A 27159-nucleotide genomic window follows, 5' to 3' on the forward strand; every position below is an offset into this window, starting at 1 on the left:
ATTATGAAAACAAAAAAAGCAGAAAGGACTGTGATGATAGTTTCAAGTACTAAGCTTTAGAGGAAAAGCCATGCATTTTACAATTGAACAATTTAAGTTCAAATCTAGTTATGTCTCTTACTAGTTGGGTCAACATGAGCAGCTGTATTAACCCCGCTGAGATCATTTCCTAATATGAGGCAGTTAAAGATTTATTGTATACCATTAAGATATGTTGTGTGCATTAGATAGTCTTTGAGACATATAGTAGTTCCTCTATTAATTCCCTTTCCTTAAACTGCTTTATGATAAACAATAAATTTAAAAATTAAAAATAGCCACACATAACTGTTGTTCATAATCTTCTAGATATTTTAGTCATCATTAAATTTTATTGTATATTCATTTTGGTAAAGGTCCAAAACAAAATCGCAATAGCACAGATCTTTAATTTTATCAAAAAAGTATGTGTTTATTTACATCTTCATATTCACCAAGGGTCTTCAATAACTTTTCTGCTAGTTATCCTTTCTATATATAATCATTTGCTCTCAAAATGCTAATTGTTTTAAGGGATCTCTTATACAGATCTCTATATAAACACTTAATAAACTGCTATCACTTGCTCTATTAATTAACATACATAAGATTAACCAAGTGATGTCATAGCTTACAAAATAATGCTTTGCGTTTAGTAGTTTCTTATTTACATGAATGTGAGAGAATGAGCTGGCAATCTGGCTTTAACATCTGTTGCTCGATTGCTAGCCAGAAATAATTCTGCAGATTGCAGTGTCTTTAATCGGTGCCCCAGGTGTGGCTGTTCTTTCTTATCAGAGGAAGATCTTCTTAAAGAGAGATATTCAGAAGGTCAAGTTTGAGTTGTAAGAATGGAAGGGTACTCATATTGCTAGTAGAAAAATCTATAGTTGTCAGAATTAGTTTCTATTGTTAGAATAGAAGTAGAATCTCTTGGAGTTCAACTCCCAGACATTATGTTTTTTTTTTTCTAATGGGGGACTCTCACAATGGTAAATAGCTCTTTAGGCTATTTTAATATATAGTCTTAAGTAAGAGCTATTTACTTAAAAGTTTATCCATATTTTTTATAGCGAAAAAACATGTTTGAAGAAAACTGTTCTCTAGCCAATAAACTCAAACTGATGTAAGGAAGATAACATTTGATTCTAATGCGTATTCAGTCTATTCCTTCCTTCTACTAACACACCAATGGAGTTTAATGTTGCATTATAAGGAAAAAGACCAAATGCGTCCATTGAAAAAAAAACTTGTCAGTATATCTCTTATCTTACTTTGATTTGTTAGCAAGTTTTTTTTTTTCACACACACACACACACACTGTATTTTATTTTTACAAGAGATAAATAGACTGACACCAAGCATTGTACATGGATGACCACAACAAAAGCAACAATGATTGCAATTACCAAACACGAAACACACTCATACTATGTCATAATATTGACATTCAGTCCAGTAATCCTCCAGTGTAACAGCTCCTTTACTTGGCAGTGAAAATTGATTTGTATATTCTTTGCAAGTTTTAATTTAATTGATTCGAAAATAGCTGAAGCACTGCAGTTAGCAACTAGTAGATGCTCATTGCTATTGAGACCAGTATCAAATCATTTGTCTGTGTTTCCCTTTTAAAAATCTGACTGTGCTCTCAAAAGAAGAGTCCTGATTTGTAGAATTTTCCCATTTTCATGGGGTAAATACTCCCACTACAGCTGAAAACAAGCTATTACTACCAACATGACATTACTGAACGTATAGTTGGGAATAACTGCACAAACTGTTGGAAACTTAAGGGCCAGCAGCTCTGGCACATCACTTATAAAGTTATTTGCTCAAAGAAACATGATGTTTACTTCTTCCTTGCTTAGAATTGAATTAAGTATATTCGGCTAGCTTAAAGTAATTACTTTTCCAGACAATAGCTACAAAAGGAAATTTGCATGGTATTCAGACCCTCCAAAGTCTAAAAATAAACCGAAGAAAACATATGACATCTATACCTATCATATGGAAGTCTCTCATTCCCTATATTTTGCTCTATTAACTCAAGGCCCTATGTAGATTATTTTTATTAGCTAGGACACCGTGATTTAATAAAGATATTAACAAAGATTTTAAAGGCAAAAATGCATAGTTGTTCTCCTGTGGATGTTTATCGTAGCCATACAAATAAAAAAAGTCATTGCAGCTGCAGAATAAGGATGGGTCCCCACTCAAGATTTGGTTTAGGTGTTTGTACTAATGATGCCACACACATACACATAAAGAGGGTATGAAAATGTTTATTATTCTTGGGAGAGAATAGGAGGACTCCAAACCTGGTTCAGAATAACTTGAGAGAGCTAAGAAAGAAGACTGGCTTGGTTTTTCTTTTGTTTTTATTTTCTTGTTTTGTTTTTACAGTGATTAGGGATGGGTGTAGGAAGGGTTCCTGCATATGGTTTGAACTTCCTGCCAGTGCCAAATGAGAGAGCTTCTTAGCAGCTTTCTCAAATCAGGGGCAGAAGGTGGAGACGAAAAGGTTAGGCTTCAAAGATGACGACAAACATAAAAACAAATGAAGTCAGACTTTACTACAAGAATAAATAAACATGAAAATTTATCATTGTTATATTATACACAAAAAATGGAATAAGATGAATTAGATTGAAAGAGATGAAAAGTCATGAGGCATGCTCATTTTAATAAAGATGACTTCACCTGCTCATACTCCTACTGAAGTCAGAGGGAGGTGTCCAGTTAACTTTTTTTAATCTTGAGGAAATTATGTTGAGGAACCTGCTTCAAAAGGAAGACATACTTTGGGATACTCTGGATAAGCAAATGAAATTTCAAATCTCTTAATTTTACTATTTCCAGCAGAGTTTTAGGATCTGTGATTATCAAAAAAAAAAAATGTAAAGATATTTCAGGTAGATAATACATACCTTGCTACTGAGGACCCAGTAGTCACATGGGGGAGAACATGTGTCAATATTAGTAAAGAACATCAGGAGAATTTAAAAGATCAATCTTAGTATATGTGATCCTAAAAATAAAATGATAAAAACCTAGTGCAACTATTGAAATAAAATGTGTCACTATATCTCTTCCATGGATTTGTGAGTAAATTGTAATATAATGGATTTAAAAATAGCTAAAGCACTCCAGTTAGCAGCTAGTTGAGACCAATATCAATGTAGTTTTCTCTCTCCTCCATCTTCAAAAAATGCTGTTAATTCCTGAGTGTTATGTGCTCAGAAGAGTGTCTTGAAGTCCTTTCCTTTGAATTCTGCAAGTGTTCCTCTCTTTAATTAGGAAATTGTAAGTTTTAAAAAATTTAGTGACAGGTCTTAATGACACAATCATGAGTATAGATTATAAACCTGATTATGCTGTTTGAGTGTGTTAGGCTGTCAAAGACTCCAAATCAGTAATAACAGAGTTGTGGAAAGATACACTTCAGTAGAAGATGAAAAAACATTGCTGGATGGAAAGCACTCAAGTATAACAGTGATTTTGTATTTTAGGGAGTGTCCCACAATAAGATGCTGTGCTAAGGAAACATATTAATAGGGGAATTTGCCAGATATGAAGAAAGCAGAGGTAAATATTAGCTATCATATTCCAGGGCCAGTTACACCTTAAATAACAGGTGAAAAATAAATTACTGTGTCAGTATTTGGTTAAAGATGCTAATAACTATTTTGAGATTTGTTATCATTTAAATCCACAAAGATTTATTGAGCATATCCTGTTTTCTAGTCATTGGACATACACGGATGAATGTGTCTTAATTTTCATAAAGATAATGCTGATTTTGATAACACTAAATGAATAAATTAGAATCATATTGATTATCTCTTAAAAGTCAATGCTTAGAAGATTAAATAGCTAATTTATTAGTTGAGTACAACCATAATCTTGTGTATTAGTAGCACAAACATATCCCAACCCAGAACCATTTATTATAACCCAATAATGCTGTTAAATGAAGGACACAATATATGAGGAGGAAATAATTTTAAACAAATTGCACATGAATTAGTTTGACTATAAATTTAAAATGCACATTTATCGATCCTGACAGCTCTCAATCTAACAACTCATTTTCATGAAATAGAGTCTTGTCAGGATGATTAACTATTTTGCAAGATACTGTCAGTCACATAAATCCTGAAGGTCTCAGCTTCTGTTTGCTTCTCTCTGATTTCCTGTGCTGTTTTCTGCCACCACATTATTGATTTCACCTTATTTCTGCAATGATGAGTAGTGAAATTATGAATACAGATTTAGGAGTTACTGTGATTCCATAATATGAAAGTACTTTAAAAGAGCCTGCTATATTTCTAAATGCATTTCACTTCAAGAAAAATTATATTCTCTACCAAACTGCAAGGTTGTATTTTTGCGGGTTTGGGCAATTTAGATAAGTTTTGATGTCGTTTAATATCCCTTAAATAAGAAAGTCTTTCAATTTACAAAAAGAAATATATGGAAACTAAAGGTAGACTTACTTATGAGGCAAAATATTTTTTAAATTGAGAAATATTACAGTGTATATCTTGGTAATAAATGAGTTTATTATGAGAAGTGAACAATTTAGTGTTTTAATATATGTAAGCCTCATTTTGAATAAGTGCTTATACTCAAATCATTTATCTACCTAGTTACTGTTTTCCTGATATAAAAATTATGATGAGAATAACTTATCTAAGAAGTGAAATATATCTCCACATATTGTTCATAGCTAAGCTAGTCAGTTACAAGGTTTCTAATAAAAACATTTTGCACAAGACTCTTGTCTATCAGAATCCTGAGATATTTACAATATTCCATATGAATTAAAATTTAATTTCCCTTGCCAAAATCCGAATGTGTTTTACTGTTGCCTGTATCTCTCTATTTCATTCTAAATATTTCTCTAAAATCAATCTACTGTACATTTCAGAGTCCTACATTGTGTTCTTCTTCTTCTCTCTTTGGGTGACAATTACTCCAATCTAGGCCAAATTTTTTTTAAACGTTAAGGCCATGGGGTGTATTAGGGTGGTGGTGGAAGTTAATATGCACAGTCCCGCAAAAGTAGAATCATTTGACAAGAAATAACTTCTTAATTGAAGTCTGTAATTAAATCTAAAAATCTGAGTTTAATTTGTTAAAAGATATTGTTTAAAGACATGTTAAAAGTTGTTTTACAGAACTTAACTCATTGCTTTACTCGGTGTTTGGACTAATTTTGTCATTTTAAAAGTGAAGATAATCAGAAACTACTTTCACAGCCCTTATCGAGTGTCCACTGAGTGCCAGGCATATGGCTATGCTTTGAGAATAATATATCAGCTATGATCAGTGACTCCAAAGAGTTCATTGCTTGATGAGGTATTAGAAGACACACATACAATTCACCATCCTACAGTAGGATGAATATTTACAAGGGATATGGATAAAACACTACGGCAGAACTCCTCAATAGAAATAGTTTGCAAGACATGCATATAATTTAAAATTTTCTAATGGTTTCATTAAAAATGTAAAATACATATTTAAGATAAATTCTAGGAATTGATTTGTGTAATTCAAATATCTAACATGTAATTATTATAAACATTTAAAAAATATTTTTTATCTTAGTTTTCATACTAAGACTTCAATTTCTGGTGTGTGTAATACACTTACAGCCACATTTCAAGTGCTCAGTAGCCATACGTGACTGGTGGCTACTGTAAAGGAGAGGTCAGCACTATGGAATTGTAGAGGAAGGAGCAATTTACTTAAACATAACTGTGTCTTGCCTATCCTTTTGTTTTCTATTCATATTACCAAACTTTGTTGTCTATCTCTTTTAAAAATAGGCCAAATTTAAACAAATACTGAAAGCAAATCAGAATGTGGTGCAACACATACAGAGAGTAATATTATTTTGAAATTAGTTAAATATATTGTACAGAAATGTAACAATTCCCTTCTACACTCAAAAACCTTGGGCCAGGAGAACAGTACCCACAAGAAAACCAGTACTTCCAACTTACAGCTCTATACAGGGTGACTTCAACAGTGAATATTTAGTTGGGATGTTCTTTTTTTTTATTTTATTTTATTTATTTATTTTTGGCTGTGTTGGGTCTTCATTTCTGTGCGAGGGCTTTCTCCAGTTGTGGCAAGCGGGGGCCACTCTTCATTGCGGTGCACGGGCCTCTCACTGTCGCGGCCTCTCTTGTTGCGGAGCACAGGCTCCAGACGTGCAGGCTCAGTAGTTGTGGCTCACGGGCCTAGTTGCTTCGTGGCATGTGGGATCTTCCCAGACCAGGGCTCGAACCCGTGTCCCCTGCATTAGCAGGCAGATTCGCAACCACTGCGCCACCAGGGAAGCCCAGTTGGGATGTTCTTGAAGCAGACCAAACCCATTGGTACTAAAAAAAAATAGGAAAGTATCCTTTAGTTCCAAGGTAGTTTTTTTCCAAGGAACATTTTTTGACAAATATGCTGGCTTTCAGCAGTGTTTTTGGTAAATGTCATCATGGCAGGAGCATGTTAGCCTGAGATTGTAGAATCGGGATGATTTTATAGGTTAGTGAAATGAGCATGGGCTTTGATTCTAGATCCAGGTGTAATTTTTATTTTGTAATGAGAGATACTACTATCCTCAAAATATTATTGTAAGAATGAAATGAGATTAATCATGTGTCACTAGAATACAGACTGGTCTACTGATACTGGCCTTAATAAATGTTAATGATCTTTCTTGTTCTCTTACTTTATTAGCATTGTTATCAGTATTTCTTAAAGTCTAGGAATACTATTAGCAAATTATTTTGACAATAGAAAAACAAAAATAGAAGGCTGAACTTCAAAATAAAACCAAGTCAACTGCGCTTACTATGGAAAGTGAGTTGAATGATATGAAAGCTGAAACATCAAACAGATGTTTCCAATTATTTTGTTAAATTATTTTCAAATTGGGGACATCAAGTCATGTCAACAAGACCTATTTTCTATTTTTATTTAATGTGACAACTGTAAAGGTAACACATACACACACAAGATTTTTTTAACTGTAGACCTATTTCTAGAAGAGCAGATAAAAAAGTAGCAAACTTTGAGAACAAAAATGCTTTTAACTTAAATTGCCATTTGTGTAAATTTCTATTAAGATTTAAGATTTGAAAAAGTTCTTAAGGTGATGCTGTAACTGACTAACTTGTAGCCTTAATTATTTAAATGCACCATCTTATTTGGCAACAAAATTAATCTTGGGGAATCAGTAATGCCTTGGGTCAATTTATTATATACAATTAAGACAAAATTAATTGTAACTTTTTTTCAAGAAAAGAATATTAATTTAAACTCAAATTTTACAAATTCATACATTTATTGCCATCACATTATTATTCATATATTATTATTTCATATATTATTATTATTATATATTATTCATACATTATTCATATATTATTATTCTTTTCAAGAAAAGAATATTAATTTAAACTCAAATTTTACAAATTCATACATTTATTGCCATCACATTTTTATTCATATATTATTTGAAATGAACATACCAAGAGGGATAAAAAAGTTACCATGGGAAGGATAATAAATAGTTTACATGTTGGATATTAATTAGGATGTAGATGATAAAGGAATGAAATGTTCCTACACTGTAAATTCTGGGATTTGTAATGATTAAAAATGAGATGGTAATGGTTGTTTGTATGTGACAATACCTTTCAAATAATTTTTCTGGTTTTAGCTTCAAATTAAGTTTTTAAGCAGTTTTATTGGCATATAATCAATATGCAAATAATTGCTCATATTTAATGAGTACAATTTGATGAGTTTGGGCTTATGAAAGCACCAGTAATACCATCACTGCAGTTAAGATAATAGACAGCACTTCCCAAAGTTTCCATGTATCCCTTTGTTTTTGGTGTTTGTTTTTTGTGGAAAGAATAGTTAACATGAGATCTACCTTTTCACAAATTTTGAAGTGCTAATTACCATATTGTTACCTATAGCACCATATTGTACAGCAGATCTATAGAACTTATTCATCTAGCTGAATTCATAACTGAAATTTTCCTCATTTCAACAATAAAGGCCCCACTCCCTAGATCCTGGCAACCACTAGTATATTCTCTCTATACCTCATATAAGTAGAGTCATGCAGAATCGGCCTTCTGTGACTGGCTTATTTCACTTAACATAATGTCCTCCAGGTTCATCCATGTTGTCACAAATCGCAGAATTTCCTTCTTTTTAAGGCTGAATAACATTTAATTGTATTTAAATTAAACATTTTCTTTATCCATGTATCTGTCAATGGACACTTGGTTTGTCTCCATAGCTTGGGTATTGTAAATAATGCTGCAATGAACATGGGAATGCAAATATTTCTTTGATATCCTAATTTCAATTCTTTTGCATATATACCCAGAAGTGGAATTGCTTGATCATATAGAAGTTCTATTTTTAATTATTTGAGGAACCTCCATACTGTTTTCAATAGCCACTGCACCATTTTGCATTCCCACCAACAATATGCAAGGGTTCCAGTATCTCTCCATCCTCCCTAACACTTCTTACTTTTTTTTATAATAGCTATCTTAACAGGTGTGAGATGATGTTTCATTGCAGTTTTGATTTGCATTTTTCTGATAATTAATGATGTTGAGTATCTTTTAATATACTTGTTGGGCACTGCATGTTTTACTTAGAGTAATGTCTATTTAAGTCCTTTGCCCACTTTAAATCAAGTTATTTGTGGGTTTTTGGTTGGTTTTTTTTTTGGTGGTGGTGGTGTTGTTTTTACTATTGAGTTATAGGAGTTCCTTATATATTTTGGAAATTAACCCCTTATTAGATATATGGTTTGAAAATATTTTCTTTCATTTCATAAGTTGGTTTTTCACTGTGTTGCTTGTTTCCTTTGCTATGTAGAAGCTTTTTTGGATATAGTCCCACTTGTCTATTTTTGCTTTTGTTGCCTGTGTTTCTGGTGTCATATCCAAGAAATCATTGCCAAGATCAATATCAAGAGGCTTTTCCCCTGTGTTTTCTTTTAGGAGTTTTATAGTTTTATGTCTTACATTTAAGTCTTTAATCCATTTCGAGTTGATTTTTGTGTTTAGTATAAGGTAGGGATGCAATTTTATTTCTTTTGCATATAGATATTCAGTTGTCTCACAAACACTTTCAAAAATTGAAGAGAAGGGAGCCTTGCCAAACTCATTGTATGAAGCCAGCATCACCCTGATACCAAAACCAGACAAAGACACTATAAGAAAAGAAAATTACAGGCCAACATCCCTGGTAAACATAGATGTAAAAACCTCAACAAAATACTAGCAAACCAAATCCAACAGTACATTAAAGGGATCATTCACCATGATCAAGTGGGATTTATCCTTGGGAAGAAAGAATGGTTCAACATCCACAAATTAAACAATGTGATACACCACATTAATAGAATGATCGATAAAAATCACGTGATCATCTCCACATGCAGAAAATTCATTGAACAAAATGCAATATCCTCTTATGATAGAAAAACACTACATACTAGGTATAGAAGGAATGTACCTCAAAATAATAAAGGCTATATATGACAAGTTCACAGTTAGCATTGTACTTAGTGCTGAAAAATTAAAATCTTTTCCTCTAGGATTAAGAACAAGACAAGGATGCCCATTCTGATTACTTCTATTCAATATAGTACTGAAAGTCCTAACCAGAACAATTAGGCAGGAAAAAGAAATAAAATGAATCCAAATTGGAAAGGAAGAGGTAAAATTACTTCTTATTCAGATGACATGATCCTATACATAGAAAATCCTAAAGACTCCTATCAAAAAGTGTTAGAACTAATAAATTCAGTAAACTTTCAGAATACAAAATCAACATACAAAAATCAGTTCCATCTGTATATACTAATGATGAATCATGTGAAAAGAAATTTATGAAAATAATCTCATTTATGATAGCATCAAGAAGAATAAAATATGTAGTATAGTTAACCAAGGACATGAAAATTTGTACAATAAAAACTAGAAAACACTAATGAAAGAAATTAAAGCATACACAAATAAAGAGATATACCACATTTTTGATTGGAAGGCTAAATATTGTTAAAGTGTCCAAACTGCTCAAAGCATCTATAGATTCAGTGCTATCCCCATCAAAATCCCAATGGCATATTTTGCAGAAATAGACAAAAAGTCTCATTTTTTAAAATTGAGGTATAGTTGATTTACAATATTATATTTTTTTCAGGTGTATGATATAATGATTAGGTATTTTTATAGCTTATACTCCATATAAAGTTTTATAAAATATTAGCTATATTCCCTGTGTTGTACCTTACATCCTTTTGTAATGTAGGTAGTTTTAACCTCTTAATCCCCTTCACCTATTTTGTCCCTTCCCCCAGCTCTCTTCCCATTGATTACCACTAGTTTGTTCTCTGTATCTGTGAGTCTATTTCTGTTTTGTTTTATTCCTTTGTTTTATATTTTACATTCCACTTATAAGTGAAAACATAACATCTGTCTTTCTCTGTCTGACTTATTTCATTAAGCATAATACTGTCCATTGTTGTTGTAAATGGCAAAATTTTATTCTTTTTTATGGCTGAGTAATATTCCATTATAGATATAGGTATAGATATAGATATATTTCACATCTTCTTTATCCATTCATCTGTTGATGGACACTTAGTTTAGTTCCATATCTTGGTTATTGTAAATAATAATGCTATGAACATTGGGGTGCATATATCTTTTTGAATTAGTGTTTTAGTTTCCTTCAGATACATGCCCAGGAGTGGAAATGCTGGATCCTATGGTAGTTCTGTTTTTCACTTTTTAGGAACTGCCATATTGTTGTCATAGTGGCTGTACCGATTTACAGTCCCACCATCAGTGTACTAGCATTCCCTTTTCTCCAAATCCTCGCCAACACTTGTTATTTCTTATCTTTTTGATGATGATAACTGTCCTGACAGGTGTGAGGTGATATTTCTTTGTGGTTTTGATTTGAATTTCCCTGATGATTAGTGATGTTGTGTTCATATGGATCACAAAATACCAAGAATAGCCAAAGCAGTCTTGAGAAAGAAGAACAAAGCTGGAGACATCACAATTCCTGATTTCAGAATATATTATAAATATTCAGTAATCAAAACAGTATGGTACTGGCATAAGGACAGACATGTAGAGCAATGGAAGAAAATAAAGACCCCAGAAAAAATTTCATGCATATATAGTCAACTGGCCTTTGACAAGGGTGCCAAAATACACAATGGGGAAAAGATAGTTTCTTCAAAAATTAAAACTTTTTAATGAAATTGTCAGAGTTAATTTTCAGTCAAATGAAGCTCATGAAATAAAGAATATAGTGAACATTTTGAGATTGACATGAACTCTTGGATTTGAAGATTTATGCCCATAAGTTCAAGCATTTTACAGTAAATTCAAATCTGTTACATTTTAGAGGAGTATTTTATTTGATAAATTATCTTTCTTAGTGGAAGCACATTATTGAGAACAGGATATAGCTTTATAGACTCTCCAGGTCTGAGATCAAGTCTTAATTATTTCTATCAAAGAGTAAATAAAATACATATAAAATATAATAAGTTCAGAAATTATGTTTAGGATAAATAAATGTGGGGTGAAAAGCAGATTGGTAAAACATTCTGAGGCCAAACAAGGCAGTCAAAATCTAAAGAAAATGGAGATTTGACTATTTTTTTTAAATAAACTATTAATGTGAGATTTAAAGATAAAACATATATTTGGTATATTTGTGTCTCTAGTTAAAATTGTTATGTTATATTGATAACATCATTTTATCAGATTATTTATGTCATCAAGAGTCTTAATGCATTGCTAAGAAGGTCCAAATCCAACTTAATTGGAAAAATATAATTTTGGAACCTGTCCTCACAACTCTGAATTTTTGCCCATTCAAATTTAAATGTGTAAGGTTCCTAACTGGACAGTTTGCATTTGAATCCAGTAACATTGGTAATAAGATTTTAATTTATTTAAGAATAATTAAAAGTTGTAATTGAGAAATAATAGTCTTAAGTGTTGTACCACTACAACCCTCCGAGTTTCTTCAGTGAGTATATTTAAGAATAAGAGAGAAGTTAGGTATATTTCTTACTCAGTTAGAGAGCCAATTAACAGTAGACCCCTTCTAGATTGCAACTGACTGTAATAGATTGTAGAGTAAAATATCATTTGCAATCATTTGAATTGCTCCCTGATAAGGTAGTTTACAACATGCTATAGAGAATTCTTTCAGTAGATTGGAAATGTTATGATCTCTTTCAAGAATAAGAAGTATTTATTTATTTATTTATTTTTTAAAAATTATTTATTTATTTATTTATTTATTTATTTATGGCTGTGCTGGGTCTTCGTTTCTGTGCGAGGGCTTTCTCTAGTTGCGGCAAGTGGGGGCCACTCCTCATCGCGGTGCGCGGGCCTCTCACTATCGCGGCCTCTCTTGTTGTGGAGCACAGGCTCCACACGCGCAGGCTCAGTAATTGTGGCTCATGGGCCCAGTTGCTCCGTGGCGTGTGGGATCTTCCCAGACCAGGGCTCGAGCCCGTGCCCCCTGCATTGGCAGGCAGATTCTCAACCACTGCACCACCAGGGAAGCCCAAGAAGTATTTAGTTTTTAATAGCTAATGAATTTTTGAAATTATATGGTTAATTAATTATATCCTAGTCTGATTTCCATTTTAAAATGAATAAAACTCATTTATAAATAACACTTATAACCCCTAATTTTTATTTTACCATGTGGCAGTGTGTATGCCTTACAAACTTGTCATTTTATCCTCAAAGAACTACCTTATAATCTAAGTTCATATATCTCACATATTACTGATTTAGTTAAGGAGGCTCAGAGAATGCAAGTAACATACTCAATACCACACACCTGATATACATCATATTATTAGGTCTTATGTGACAAAAAAACAGACTCCTTGACATTTACAGTAAAAGGTTTTGAGTATAACAACAGCTCTTTTAAAATAATTTCACGCCTGAAAATTGGGAAACTGTAAAACATATATATATATATGTAATGAAATCATCTCTTTGGATTTTATATAAATATCCTTAAATGTCAAGGATATTTTAACTTTCAGAGAAGACCTATTGCAATTTTTAAACATATAGCCCTATAAGATTTTTAATTACCATAAATGTATTTTAATTAATGTTTTTAAGATTTGAGTTAATTGCAAATTGATTTAAAGTTATAAGAAATACTACAACATATCTGCTGTACACTTTGCCCAGTTTTTACCAATGGTAACATCTTACGAAACTGTAGTACAGTATCAGAGCCAGGATATTGACATTGACATAGTCAAGACGCATAACAGTCCCATCACCACAAGGGTCTCTTATGTTACTCTTTTATAACCACACCCACTTCCCTCCCACACAACCCCCGCACATCCTCTACTCAATCCCTGGAACCCCTAATCTGTTCTCCATTTCTAATGTCGCTATTTCAAGAATGTTATACAAATGAAATTTTACAGTAAAATTGGGATTGGCTTTTTTTTTTCACTCAGCATAATTCTCTGGAGACTGATCCAGGCTGTTATGTGTACTGTCAAAGATAAATAAACCCAGACAATAGTTAAAGTGTTAAGGACAAATTTTAATCAGTAATATACTATAGCAATAGAAATAAAGTCCAGTGAGAACTGAACTTCTCTTTGTACAGAGATGACTGGGAGTTTTAAGGGAGAATGAAGGGATAGGGAGCGGGGTGAGTGGACATCAATGGAGTCAGAGAAGTGAAAAATTACAAAAAGCTGAAAGGGGGTGTTAGTCCATGGGAAAACCATTTGGGTTTGCTCACTGACACGTATATAAGTTAAGCTCTGACCCTACAACAGAGACTGGGAGACAGGGCCCTATCTTCAGGTAAGAACAGGCTTAACTCATTAAACTCATTTGGTGGCCTTTAGTTTTCTCAGGCACTTTAAGAGGGCCTAGGGTCATCCAAGGGATGTGGTCTTAAGCTGTTGGAAACTATATTAGTGTTTGTTCAAGTCTTTATAGACTAAGCTAAGGCTTAGTCCAGAAGAGGACTCAGAGGAGCCTTGCTAGAATTTGCTCAAAGAGAGAATCTTTTTCAGTATCAGTAGTTTATTTCTTCTTATTGTTGAATATTCCATGATGTGGATTAGCACAGCTTGTGTAACCATTCACCTGTTAAAGGTCATCTAGGCTATCACCAGTTTTGGATATTAGTAATAAAGCTACACTGAACACCTGTGTGTAGGGTTATGTGTGAATCTAAGTTTTCAATCTATAGAATAAATTCCAGGAATATTATTGCTGGGTCACATAGTTGCATGTCTAGTCTTGTAAAAACTTTCCAAATTGTATTCCAGAGTAGCTGTATTATTTAACATTACCCCCAACAATGTATAAGTGATAGAGTTTCTCTGCATCCTTACCAGCATTTGATTTTGTCATTTTTTTTTAAATTTAACCATTCTGGTAAATGTATAGTGATATCTCATTATAGATTTAATTCTCACTTCCCTAACAGCTAACAATGTTGACATCTTAACATGTGCTTATCTGCCATCTGTATATCCTCTATGATGAAATGCCTACTCACGTTTGGGCTCATTTTAAAATTACATTGTTTGGTTTTTAACTGTTGAGTTTTGAGAGTTCTTTATATATTCTGGATATAATAGATTTATACAAAAACTTATCATAGGAAATCTTCTAAGATTTATTACATTTACTGTTTACTTTAATGCTAAAATAGAATGGGGTTTTTGTGAGTAAATAAATTTCACAAATAAATCTTCATCAATTTGATACAGATTGCCATAACCATGAAAATTGGTAAAATATCAATATCACTGTTGAATAATGATCATTTCTGTTTTGTTTATTTGGCCATTTTTTTGGTCTATTCATTTCTACCATTCTATTATCCAATTACTAAACCTTTGTCTGGGTGGATAAAATTTTAATAAGGCGTAGAAGAATGAGCCATGGCTGAAAGTGAAAACCAGGTGCCCAAATCTTGACTTTGGAGTACACTGGTCTCATGTGCTTCAGCTATCTAAAAGAGAGTTACAGAACTTTCCAGTGAAATATACTAAAAGTGTTTTGAATCCTAAGATAATGAAAACTACCAGGACTCAAATGCTCAAACTATGTAATGTTTAATTAATTCATATCCCACTTTCTTCCAGAGGTAAAACAAAGAATAACAACAGGATTGATGTTGGCCTATTTGCAAGTAAAATGTTATTTGAAGGAGCTTGCTGGTAGTTGACTATTAAATTTGACTTTCCAATTTTCATGAATTTTTCACCTCTTTCTTACCTTTAAAATCATGTTAAACTCATTTTATTCAACTTCTTTATTTATGAATACTTTGAATACTCAGTATACTTCAAATACTCTTATTTCTTGAGCTAGTTAACTTTTGCTTTATTTTTCTAATATTTCCTGTAAAAGTTTAATTTGCCTTCACAAGATTTGTACTTCTGTATTCATTGAGTGACAATCATCAAGTTCTTAGTGTCATTTTGAACTTGAGTATTTATAATTGGTAGTTTACATAAAGTCTTCATTTGCTGATATAATATTGCAGGTGAGCAGTTACTGAAATACACAGTCTATGTGATCAAATTCACACACACAAAAATTCTAAAGTCATTATTCCCCAGAATGGATGATCTAGCTGATTATATTAAATTTTGGCTTAACTTGCAGTACAAAGCAGTAAATATCAAATATTATGAACCCCTAGACATCTAGTCAAATATTCCTATAAAATAACTTATTACCTCTGATCCTTCTTCTCTCCAATAGATTCTAAAATTTATAGAGAAGAGTTGAGTGGTAAAAAAGTTAACAACTGTATGATTTGCAGATGCTGTGAATCTAGCAGAAAAATTTTAAAAAGCTTTTAACTTTCCTTTGCAGTAAACTAGGGAACATAGGGAGATTTAGCTGTGTAAAAAAGCAGTGGCCTGAGTTGTGTTCCTCATCTTTCCACCTGAAATTGTGTCCTTTAGTTCTTGATTGGTGAGTGGTTAAAGACGTATGCATAAAGTAAGGCCTGCAGAAGCCAATTAGTATGGACAGTATATAATTATATTGATGAATGAAATCAAAATGCATACTTTTCAGGGAGATAAAAATGTGTGGAGCTTAAGATTGAAATTGAAGGTTGCTCAGTGTTTTAGAAACTTGAATTTCTTCAATACAAGCAAATAAGGACTATAGGTATACTTTTGAAGATCTTTTTAAAAGTTATACAAATGCGTATAAGGAATAGTAATTCACAAACTTTGGGGCATAATCAGTTGTGTGTATTAAATATAACAGAAATAGCCACATTATGATGCTGATATGCATATGTGAGTTTCCTTGATTTGCATGACAGCCGTTCTTCTGGGTTTTTTTTGTTTTTTTTTTTAGTAGCAGTTCTCAAACTTTTAAATCTCAGGACCTCTTTTTAATTCCTAAAAGTTATTGGGGACCTTCATATAACTTTTGTTTATGTGGGCTATTCCTATTAATTCTAACCAGATTAAAATGTTTAATTGTGAAATTTTACAGTAAATATTTAATTTAAATAAAATAATACTAAACCTATAATTATTAATATAAATAAATATTTTAATGAAAAATATGATTATTTTCAAAATAGTAGTGGAAGACAGCCAGATTCTCCTATCTGCTTCTGCATTCAATCTTTTGCAATATGTACTTCTTCTTGAAATACATGAAATAAATTTAGCTTCCCATAGATCTGTAGCTGGAAAAGAAAGGGGTGTTTAGTAGCATTTTTAGATAACAGAATATTATTTTTAGATACTTCATCAAAACTCGTCAAGTGGTAGTTTCTTAAAGGTAGTTGCAATGGAGAATCTGAAACCATATAAAACAACATTTTGCATTATGTTTTGCTGAAATGCACTTGTCAGTCTTGTAATTTGAATGCATCTTATAACTTTGTGTATCGGTCATTTGGAAAATATTAGTCACTGTGTTATTTCATATGTTGAACTATGTCATTATACAAAATCATAATATGTCATGGATCCTCAGGAAATTGTCACTATACACTCCTGGACAAATGGGAGCGGGAAAAGTAAATATCATTTATTAATATTATGGAATTATTTTGCCCTTAAAGACCCCTCAAAAAGGTGACAAGGAATCCAAGGGGTCTTCAGACTACCTTTCGAGAATGATTGATTTAAAAGAAATAAGGAAATATTTTGCATCTGAGATGGGAACTGTAAATATTTCAATGATTTGCCACACTTTTTTTTAAAGTGGAGTTGGGGTAGAAGATTGGGTCCAGGCTGCAAAAGATAGATTTTCAGTGGGACTCCTTACACATAATGTATTCTCAAAAATAGTGTCTTGGGCTAAGATAGAGTTTATAATAATTAGTTTCTTTTTTAAATTAATTAATTAATTAATTTTTGGTTGTGTTGGGTCTTCGTTGCTGCGTGCGGGCTTTCTCTAGTTGCGGTGAGGGGGGGCTACTCTTTGTTGCGGTGCACGGGCTTCTCGTTGCGGTGGCTTCTCTTTATTGTGGAGCACGGGCTCTAGGCACACGGGCTTCACTAGTTGTGGCACATGGGCTCAGTAGTTGTGGCTTGCAAGCTCTAGAGCACAGGCTCAGTAGTTGTAGTGCACGGGCTTAGTTGCTCTGCAGCATGTGGGATCTTCCCGGACCAGGGATCGAACCCATGGTCCCCTGCATTGACAGGCAGATTCTTAACCACTGTGTCACCAAGGAAGTCCTCATATAATTAGTTTCTAAGTATCTTTTCTGCCTGAACAAATATGAAAAGCATAGTGCTATAGAGAAAATGTCAAAAAGCAAGATTTATAGCTACTGTTCTTTATCCATCTGTATATGAATTTTAAAATACTCTTCTAATAAAAGCATATAGAATTAGTAATATAGAATTATCCCATTAAATCCCATCAAATGCAAAGATGCATTATTAAACAACTTATTTACTTTTTTCAACTTTATTCTTCTGTTTTATAAACTGGGATATAATTGAGTGTGTTTATTCCCAAGTACTTCTAATGTTTGTTTCTTTTATTTTTTATTATATTTAATATGATATAATGTTCAAATCATGAGTTTTAATTAAAATCAGAGTTGTATAAGCAAATATAAGGCATGAGAAATACTAGAGGACACTAGATAGATGACCAAGATTGAATTTAAAGCAGAGGAGAATGTTTAACTTCTGTTACCAGAACTGAGTACAAGGATGGAGTTTTGAATTCACCAGTAAGACAGAGGCACAATCTATATATTTATGTAACTGAGTCAGAGACTACCTACAGCAAACATGTGCCCTTTCTTCTCTATTTATTTATTTATTTAATTTGTTTCCCAAATGTTTTTATGGGGGTGGACTGTTGGCTTCTCTAAGTTTCCACAAAAAACACTATCAATCATGTTGTCTTGAAATCTTCTCAACTATTAATTTTTACTCCTTGTTACTCTTTGCCAATGATTATCTAATCACTCTATTAGTCACAAATTTATTAGGTAACAAATATGTATAAGATATTGTTCCAAATGAAGCCAAGTATACACACTGGCACTTGGTAATAGGCTGCTGTAAAAGGAGTTCAAGATTTAGGAAAATCCTCTAAGATTTATCTCTGCCTTAATTGCTCCCTTATTTCCAGAAGTTAACAAATTGCCATTGTCATCTTGGTTTCCTGTAGAGGAGGAAGACATTTTATTTAATTACTTCTCCCTCTGTTCTTTCTGCTTTGGGAAAGCAAGTGACTGAGTATGACAAAACACTGAACCAAAAGTCTGAAGAACTAGGATACACTAATTCTTCCAGTGGCTTGGCCTGGACCCCTGTGGTTAGAAAACAATTTTTAAGTTTAATACGCTTCATTCTTCCAACGGCCAATTGTATTTACAAAAGGTGTCAGGGTACTTGAACTAAAAGACTCTCTGCAGTAACTGAGCAAGAATAAACTAGTGATTTTCCCCTCCATCAATTCACTGGAAGAATTCTCAAATATCTGTTAGTCATTGATCTAGGTAGAGATAGATGGTCCACGCAAATAAAAGTGGAAGCACTTAGGTCAAGATGCATTAGTTGCCTGTGGAAGGATTCTATAGCTACAATCCAAGTTCCAAACGCTGCCTACAGCCACATTTTATGAAGTGCATTCTAGAAGCATTAATCCCACAAGATATCCTGGAATAACAAAAGAATTCTTCACACAAATGAATTTAGAAGATTCTAAGTATTATGTCCATATCACAGAAGATCAATAATTTATTAAATTATCTTAGACATATTTAAATAAAGAAACCAGTTTATCATTGTTTAGTAGTTCTCAAACTTTTGACTTTATAATTAAAGAACCATTTAATTTATCAGTGTTCTGATAAATACCACTTGGGAAAACTTTTACTTTTTGATCTAAGAAAATGGACCTGTCCTAAGTAAAGTCAATCCCCTTCATTTTCAGCACCCCCTTTTATTGCATCTTCTTGAAGATTCTTCAGTACATTAATGGTAACATTTTTCATCCCTCATCAAAATGTTTTCCCCCTCAGAAAGAATTCTGAGATTAGATGTTAATAAGTATACTATCCATGAGTTAGTGTATTGTAAGCTCTATCCAAATCTTTATAAGACTGGCCACTGTTTCAGTGTGGGTGGTATTTATTTTGCCTGGTATTTATTTACCTTGATTAACTGAACTAATATTTATAGTCAGCCTCCTGTAGATGCTAATAATAGCAGTATTTTAAAGATCCTATATTATCCTCATGAACAGAAAAGTGGCAAGTATACAACTCTGAAGTATGTAAAGTTTGGATTTAGGCCTGGTAAAAGAGGTGGCTTTATAAGGATAACTTTGCACTGAAGTGGACAGAAATATAAATACCAAATCTGATTATTAGCTATTTAAAGATGATCAAAATTATCTTGTAAGTCCACACCAAATCTTCACCTACTGTAAAAACATTTTTTTGGAAAATGTAGCTAAACCCCTAAAAATGTAATGAATACTTTCCAAATGGCAGATTTTATGTTAATATCTGAAGAATATGTCTGAGGACAGAAGGTCTCTAAGTATCAAACTAGTGTTTTGATAAATTTTTTGAACTAAAGAGGAAAAAAGTTAGACATGACATTATATTAGTGTTCTTCTATATGGTGGACACCATGTCTGATTTGTGTCTGCAAATACTATTTGATCTTGCACATACAAGACATTCAACGCACACATACATACAGACTTGGTTAAAGTCTGAGAAAGAAACTTAGCATCTGTTGCCATAAAAGAGTTTATTTTTTAATATTTTTTTTTATTTTTAAGCTTTATTTTATCACCCTTATCAAACAACACACATCAGAAAACGTATCAACAGTGCATCTTGTGGTAAATCAGTTTACAACAAAACTGAACAAGGCAATTGTGTTTACAGATAAAGTTTTCAGCAAAAAACTATATGCAATACGATTAATTGAAACACAGTGTCCATACTTTTTAGGTATATAGGAAAGTGGAAAATAAAAGTTCTTTGCTACTCAGCAAGAAAAAACAGGTTTAAAAGACTTGAATAGAAATCAGAAATATAGGGATTTGAGAAAAGAACTTCTTGGTACTGATACACATCTACATTTCTAGTCCCACTTAGTTATTAAAAAAAAAATCACAAAATAATAAGACATCACCAAGAACAGAGAACCATAGTGCCAAGAAATGCCAAGACCAATACGCTATTGAAACAACTGGTAGAAATATTATAGACAACTATTCACTATGTACTGTAATATTCTTGTAGTTCTGAGGTGAAGGTAAACCAACAGGAGAGGATACTCCTTATAACTAGCTTTGGTTTAAGTGATCGTTCACATTTTTTCTAACCATACCTTCTAATCAAAAACATAGCAATTACATGTTATTGAGGGAAAATAGTAGTAGGTTTTAATATTCACAACCAGCCACTCCAGTGCTGATATGGGAAGCCATAAACTGTTAAAAATCTATTAATCATAACTGGATTTCAAAGAGTGACCAAAACATAACAAAGCCCTTTGGGGAAGAATGAAGAATGAAGCGTATTAAATTTAAAAATTGTTTTCTAACCACGGGGCCCTTTGGGGGAAAAACAAAACCCCTTCTACTACAGATTTGCCACTGTTAAGAGGATATAAAGGAATGTTAAATTACTTAAGATTTTTTTTTTCAAAAAAATTAAGAATGAAGGAATTAAATCCTGTTGGAAAAAGATATGACAGCTTTACACTCAGCAAAGTAAATGTTCTACAGAGATGCAGCTTAACTTTTTTTTTATTATAATAAACACTACTTACTTCATAAGGTGCTATAACACTGCAGCTAGTGCATACTAATGCCACCCACTGTATGCACTGTGCAAAGGGAAATACGGAGATGGCTAATCCCGTTTCTTTCTGATCCTTGATTTGCATAAGTGTTGATGCATAACAAATACACAAAAGATAGAGTTTAACTTAAATATTTATTTTAAAATAAATATTTATTTATTTTAAAAATATCAGATTATTTCTCTCTCCAAAACAAATTTTGAGACAATAAATATTAAGGGGAAAAAAGAATGATTTATGTTGTCATTAATGTGTAAAATAAATAAATATATATGTTTATAGATGCTTAAATTATTTTTTAAAAGAGAATCAAGAAACTAAAACTGTTTGACTCAAGAAGGAGAATTAAATAACTTGGGGTCTGAATTGAAGGAAAACTTATTTTCTAATATTCTGCCTTGTTTTGCTTTTGAATTTTGAAGAATTTTCTTACAAGAATAAGCACTTTTAAAAAACTATATGATTAAAACAAATAAGCAAATGCCCTAAATCTAGATTCATCAGAAATTAGCTCATCAAGTCTTCTAATAAGAAGTTAGACTTTTAAGAATAGGAATGATGAGTATTGAAATGTATATAGTTTAGAAACTTTTCTAAAGATTAAAGGGAGGAAAATACATTTGACTACTGATTCTAAACCGTTGCTTTTCTGGCATTTTTTTCTATCAATTCCATACTTCCACATTTCATACTTCTACCTGAATTATAAACACGTAAACATTGTGACTGAAAGAAGCTGAATTTGGGGGAACCACCAATAATTTAGTTTTGGCTTCAGGAGTATATTATCTCAAATTAATGTATGATTCTACTATATGAAGAAAATATTTGACTTTTTCGCTTCCATATTTTCAAAAATATACTGTAGTTAGTTAAGCACTATCTATAGACACAAGTGACATTGCTGTAATTTATTATCAGAGAAAATCAAATATATATTTGCCCTTAAAAATTACTTTCTTAGAGTTAAGAGATTCAGTTCAGTAGAATCTTTTGATGCCTATCTAACAGATCATAATACAATAAATTGTCTGATGTTAAACTGTTATATATCACGGGAGGCAATAAGTCATAGTAGAAGGTAGTAACAAAGTTGTCATTCAGGAGTCCCAAGACTTAAGTTCCAATCCTGCCATCACTGTTAAACTGCAAGGCCACCTGCCAATTTCCTCATCTCTCTAGGTAGCTATTTCCTCATCTGTAAAATTATTATAGTATCTTCAAGGTATCTTAAAGTTGGGAATTTCAGTAGTTCTATGATTTGTGACTCAGAGGTATATACAATTGTTTCTCATGAATCATAAATCATGCTTTGTTGCTACCTTATGGCTTACTAACTTAGAGCCCAATTTTCTACAAGCTTAAAATTAACTTTGCTGCCAAAGTCCTTATCAAATCAAATGTGGAGAAATTGAGAAATCATGACAAAAAAAGAAAAGTTAATATACACCCTACCATACTAATGTTGATGACAATTCTAGAAAGCAAACATCTATATAAACTGTTCTCAATTGGTGTGATTACTTTAATGGGGCAGCCATATAAATCACATTTACATTTCTAAATGGTGGAGTCTCTCCTAATTGAAGGGCAGCCTGTATGTAAACTAGAATTTTATTAGTTACTATAACTTTGAAGTCTTTTTTGAGTTATGCTCGAGATATTCCTCTAAAGTAGGTGATATTGGAAATCAGAGTGCCTCATTTGGCTCCCAGATCTGCTTGTTGTTTTTGGATTTGTTTTGAAATTTTGGTTTATGTTTAGGTTTTGGGCACCTTTATTATTTTTAATGTGGAAGTATGTACTCTTACAGTTGATCACCCTCTTCACCTTTCAATACTGTGTGCATCAGGAAGTTTAACACGTCGATGATTGCCTGGATCCTGAAAGCATTTGAGTTTCAGATCTTGATGCTTGATTTTATTTCTGAATTAAGTGAGACCTTTAAGTATGTGCATACTTTGACATATTGCTTTGACTTCCCTCTTCGTACCTTACGCCAGTTTCTTAAATAATCAGTTGATATGATTTTCTCTGTCATGTACTTGTATCAACATTACTCCCAAAGTAGTATATTAAATGTATTTGTGTTTTATGTATTTTAAGCTTTTACCTTATGGGTATAAATAATGTTTTGTTTTGTTTTGCTGTACTTTGGTTTGGTTATTTGGACCTCACATATGAAATTTCAGTGTTTAATTATGTAGGATAATTTGACATGCATTTTGCTTAATAGTTTTGTTCCTGGCCTTTCTTTACAATTTGACCTCTTGTTTATCTGGCTTGTTTATTATAATTATTAACTTTATTTTATTATATTGCATACAGTATAAAGAGGCATGTAATACCCTTTGGGAATAAAGTAAGGAATTAAGTGCAGAGAATTTTGAGGAAAGACCAAATAATACAATTTCCCCAACCATTTGAGAAGGCCTGTGGCTTTGGAAATGTTCATGTCAACTCATAAAATCTGGTTATGTACAGAGAAATGTCATAGAAAAGTGGTTCAAAGCTATGAACATGATTCCTCTCCTCTGCAGTTTTATACATTCTAGTTCTAATTGAAGGCCAGATAAAACTTTGAATTAAACAAGCTGACATGATCTGACTTTACTTAGAAATACATCATCTGAGTAGTTTTTGGTTTGAATTTCACTGCTATGTAAAAATGTGTCAGTGCTTCCCAAACTTACAGAAGTGAAATCTGCTGCAATTTCAATTGATCGTCACATAGAAGCCTTGTGTTAAATTCTTGGTTGGGAAGCAATAAATAATGGTAGAATATGTGAAAGATTGTTTAAAAAAAGAATAATTCTCTGCCTATGCTAATTTCATTGAATCAAACAATATCACAGTCCTTACATAATACAACCAAACATTTATATTATTTTCTAAGTCATGTCTACTATGGTGCAGCCATAACATGTAAATATATAGCCCGCTTTAATTGTGCTCTTCCCCACTAAGTCATAATAACATCTAATTTTTAAAAACTTATAAAAATAAAACCTTAAAAATTAAGATTCCATGATGATCTGCTAAAAAGAGTAGGGGTGCATTTGTTCTATTTGATTATCAAAATCATTAAAATTACAAAGCTCTGATATTCTACCTCAGTTTGTATATATTGTATATGTCATTTAGGATATTTTAAATTTTTAAAATTGTTCAATGGCCACACTAATTTTTCAAGTAGCTAGAAGAATTTTAATTTGGATACCTTAACTTGATCATGATTAAGAAATATACCTTAGCTATTGCTCATGTCTAAATCTGAAGTATTCTATATGAGTAACCAGTACCTTTTCTATGACTAGGTTTTAGTATTTAAGTGTTTGTTGACATTGAGTTATTAAAATGTCTAGTCATTTTATAAATTACTTGAATCCATAAAAACCCAAGGCCAGCTGGATCAGTTTTTCCAACTGTAACATATAACAGTGTTCATGTTCAAATGGAAAGTTCAAATTATTAATACTTGCATTTCTTTATTCTTTTGAACATTTTTGTTACTTTGGTTTTCTGGTTTATATTGTAATATTTTGCAGAAGGATATCTAAGTCAGTTGTTTCCAATATCTGGACTTAGCTCGTGTGTACATGTGTGCACACACTAGCACACGGACGTGGATGATAGCTGTTTACCTCTCAAGAAATATTATGCATTATAACATTAAAAAGGTGGTCACATATTTTATGATTTCAATGAAAACTACTATTTTTTGTGAGAAGTAAAGGTTATTTCCATTTATATTTGTTATAAGATATTGGCTATGTTCCCTATGTAGTACAGTATATCCCTATAGCTTATTTTATACCTAAGTTTGTACTTTTTATTCCCAATTCCTATGTTGCCCCTCCCCCCTTCCCTCTCCCCACTGGTGACCACTAGTTTGTTCTCTGTATCTGTGAGTCTGCTTCTTTTTTGTTATAGTCACTAGTTTTTTTAATGTTTTGTTTAGATTCTACATAAGTGATATTATAAAGTATTTGTCTTTCTCTGTCTGACTTATTTCACTTAGCACAATGCCCTCCAAGTCCATCCATGTTCTAGCAAATGGCAAAACTTCATTCATTTTTATGACTGAGTAGTATTCCACTGTATTTATAGACCATATCTTCTTTATCTGTTCATCTGTTGATGGACACTTAGGTTGCTTCCATATCTTGGCTATTGTAAATAATGCTGATATGAACATTGGGGTGCATGTGTCTTTTTGAATTAGGTTTTTTTTTTTTTTCAGATATATACCCAGGAATGGAATTGTTGGGTCATATGGTAGTTCTATTTATAGTTTTCTGAGAAACCTCCATAGTCTTTTCCACAGTGGCTGCATGAATTTACATTACCACCACCATTGTACTAGGGTTTCCTTTTTTCCACATCCTTGCCAACATTTGTTATTTGTGTTCTTTTTGATAAACTTTCTGACAGATGTGAGGTGATATTTCGTTGTGGTTTTGAGTTACATTTCCCTGATGATTAGTGGGATGTTGAACATATTTTCATATGCCTCTTGTCCATTTGCATTTCCTCTTTGGGAAAATGTCTGTTCAGTTCTTCTGCCCATTTTCTAATTGAGTTGTTTGGTTTTTTTGATGTTGAATTGTATGAGCTGTTTATATATGTTGGATATTAACCCCTTACTGCTCATATCATTTGGAAGAAAACTACTATTTTTGAGTTTTTTGTGGGCACATGGTAAATGCTTTACATCCAGTTTTGCTTTTTCTTTTAATCTTCACTATAACCAGTTGACTGGGATTATTTTGTAGAAAATTTTACAACTTTGATTCTCTGCATCCTCAACATAATATTCGTGTTATGTATGTTAAAATACATAGATTCTGTGGTTAACTTTTAAAAAATCCATGTTTTAAAAAGTGATATGGGGGGCTTCCCTGGTGGCGCAGTGGTTGAGAGTCTGCCTGCCAATGCAGGGGACATGGGTTCGAGCCCTGGTCTGGGAAGATCCCACATGCCGCGGAGCAACAGGGCCCGTGAGCCACAACTACTGAGCCTGCACGTCTGGAGCCTGTGCTCCGCAACAAGAGAGGCCTCAATAGTGAGAGGCCCGCACACCGCGATGAAGAGTGGCCCCCGCTCGCCGCAACTAGAGAAAGCCCTCACACAGAAACGAAGACCCAACACAGCCAAAAATAAATAAGTAAGTAAGTAAATAAATAAATAAATATATATATATACACATACTGCTTTAAAAAAAAAAAAGTAATATGGGGACTTCCCTGGTGGTGCAGTGGTTAACAATCTGCCTGCCAATGCAGGGGACACGGGTTTGAGCCCTGACCCTGGAAGATTCCACATGCCACGGAGCAACTAGGCCCATGCAATACAACTACTGAGCCTGTGCTCTAGAGCCCATGAGCCACAACTACTGAGCCCGCATGCCACAACTACTGAAGCCTGTACACCTAGAGCCCATGCTCCACAACAAGAGAAGCCACAGCGAAGAGAAGCCTGTGCACTGCAAGGAAGAGTAGCCCCTGCTCACTGCAACTAGAGAAGGCCCACATGCAGCAACGAAGACCCAATGCAGCCAAAAATAAATTAATTAATTAAAAAAATAAGGAAATTGAAGTAAAATATTTGGTAGTAAAAAAAAAACCTAATATATACACATACTAATTTAATTTAACAAATATTCCATGTCTTTTATGCACTATATTACTATTGCAGGTGGTGATCTATTCAGTATTCTC

This window comes from Eschrichtius robustus, chromosome 7 (assembly GCF_028021215.1).
Source record: "Eschrichtius robustus isolate mEscRob2 chromosome 7, mEscRob2.pri, whole genome shotgun sequence".
Lineage (NCBI taxonomy): Eukaryota > Metazoa > Chordata > Mammalia > Artiodactyla > Eschrichtiidae > Eschrichtius > Eschrichtius robustus.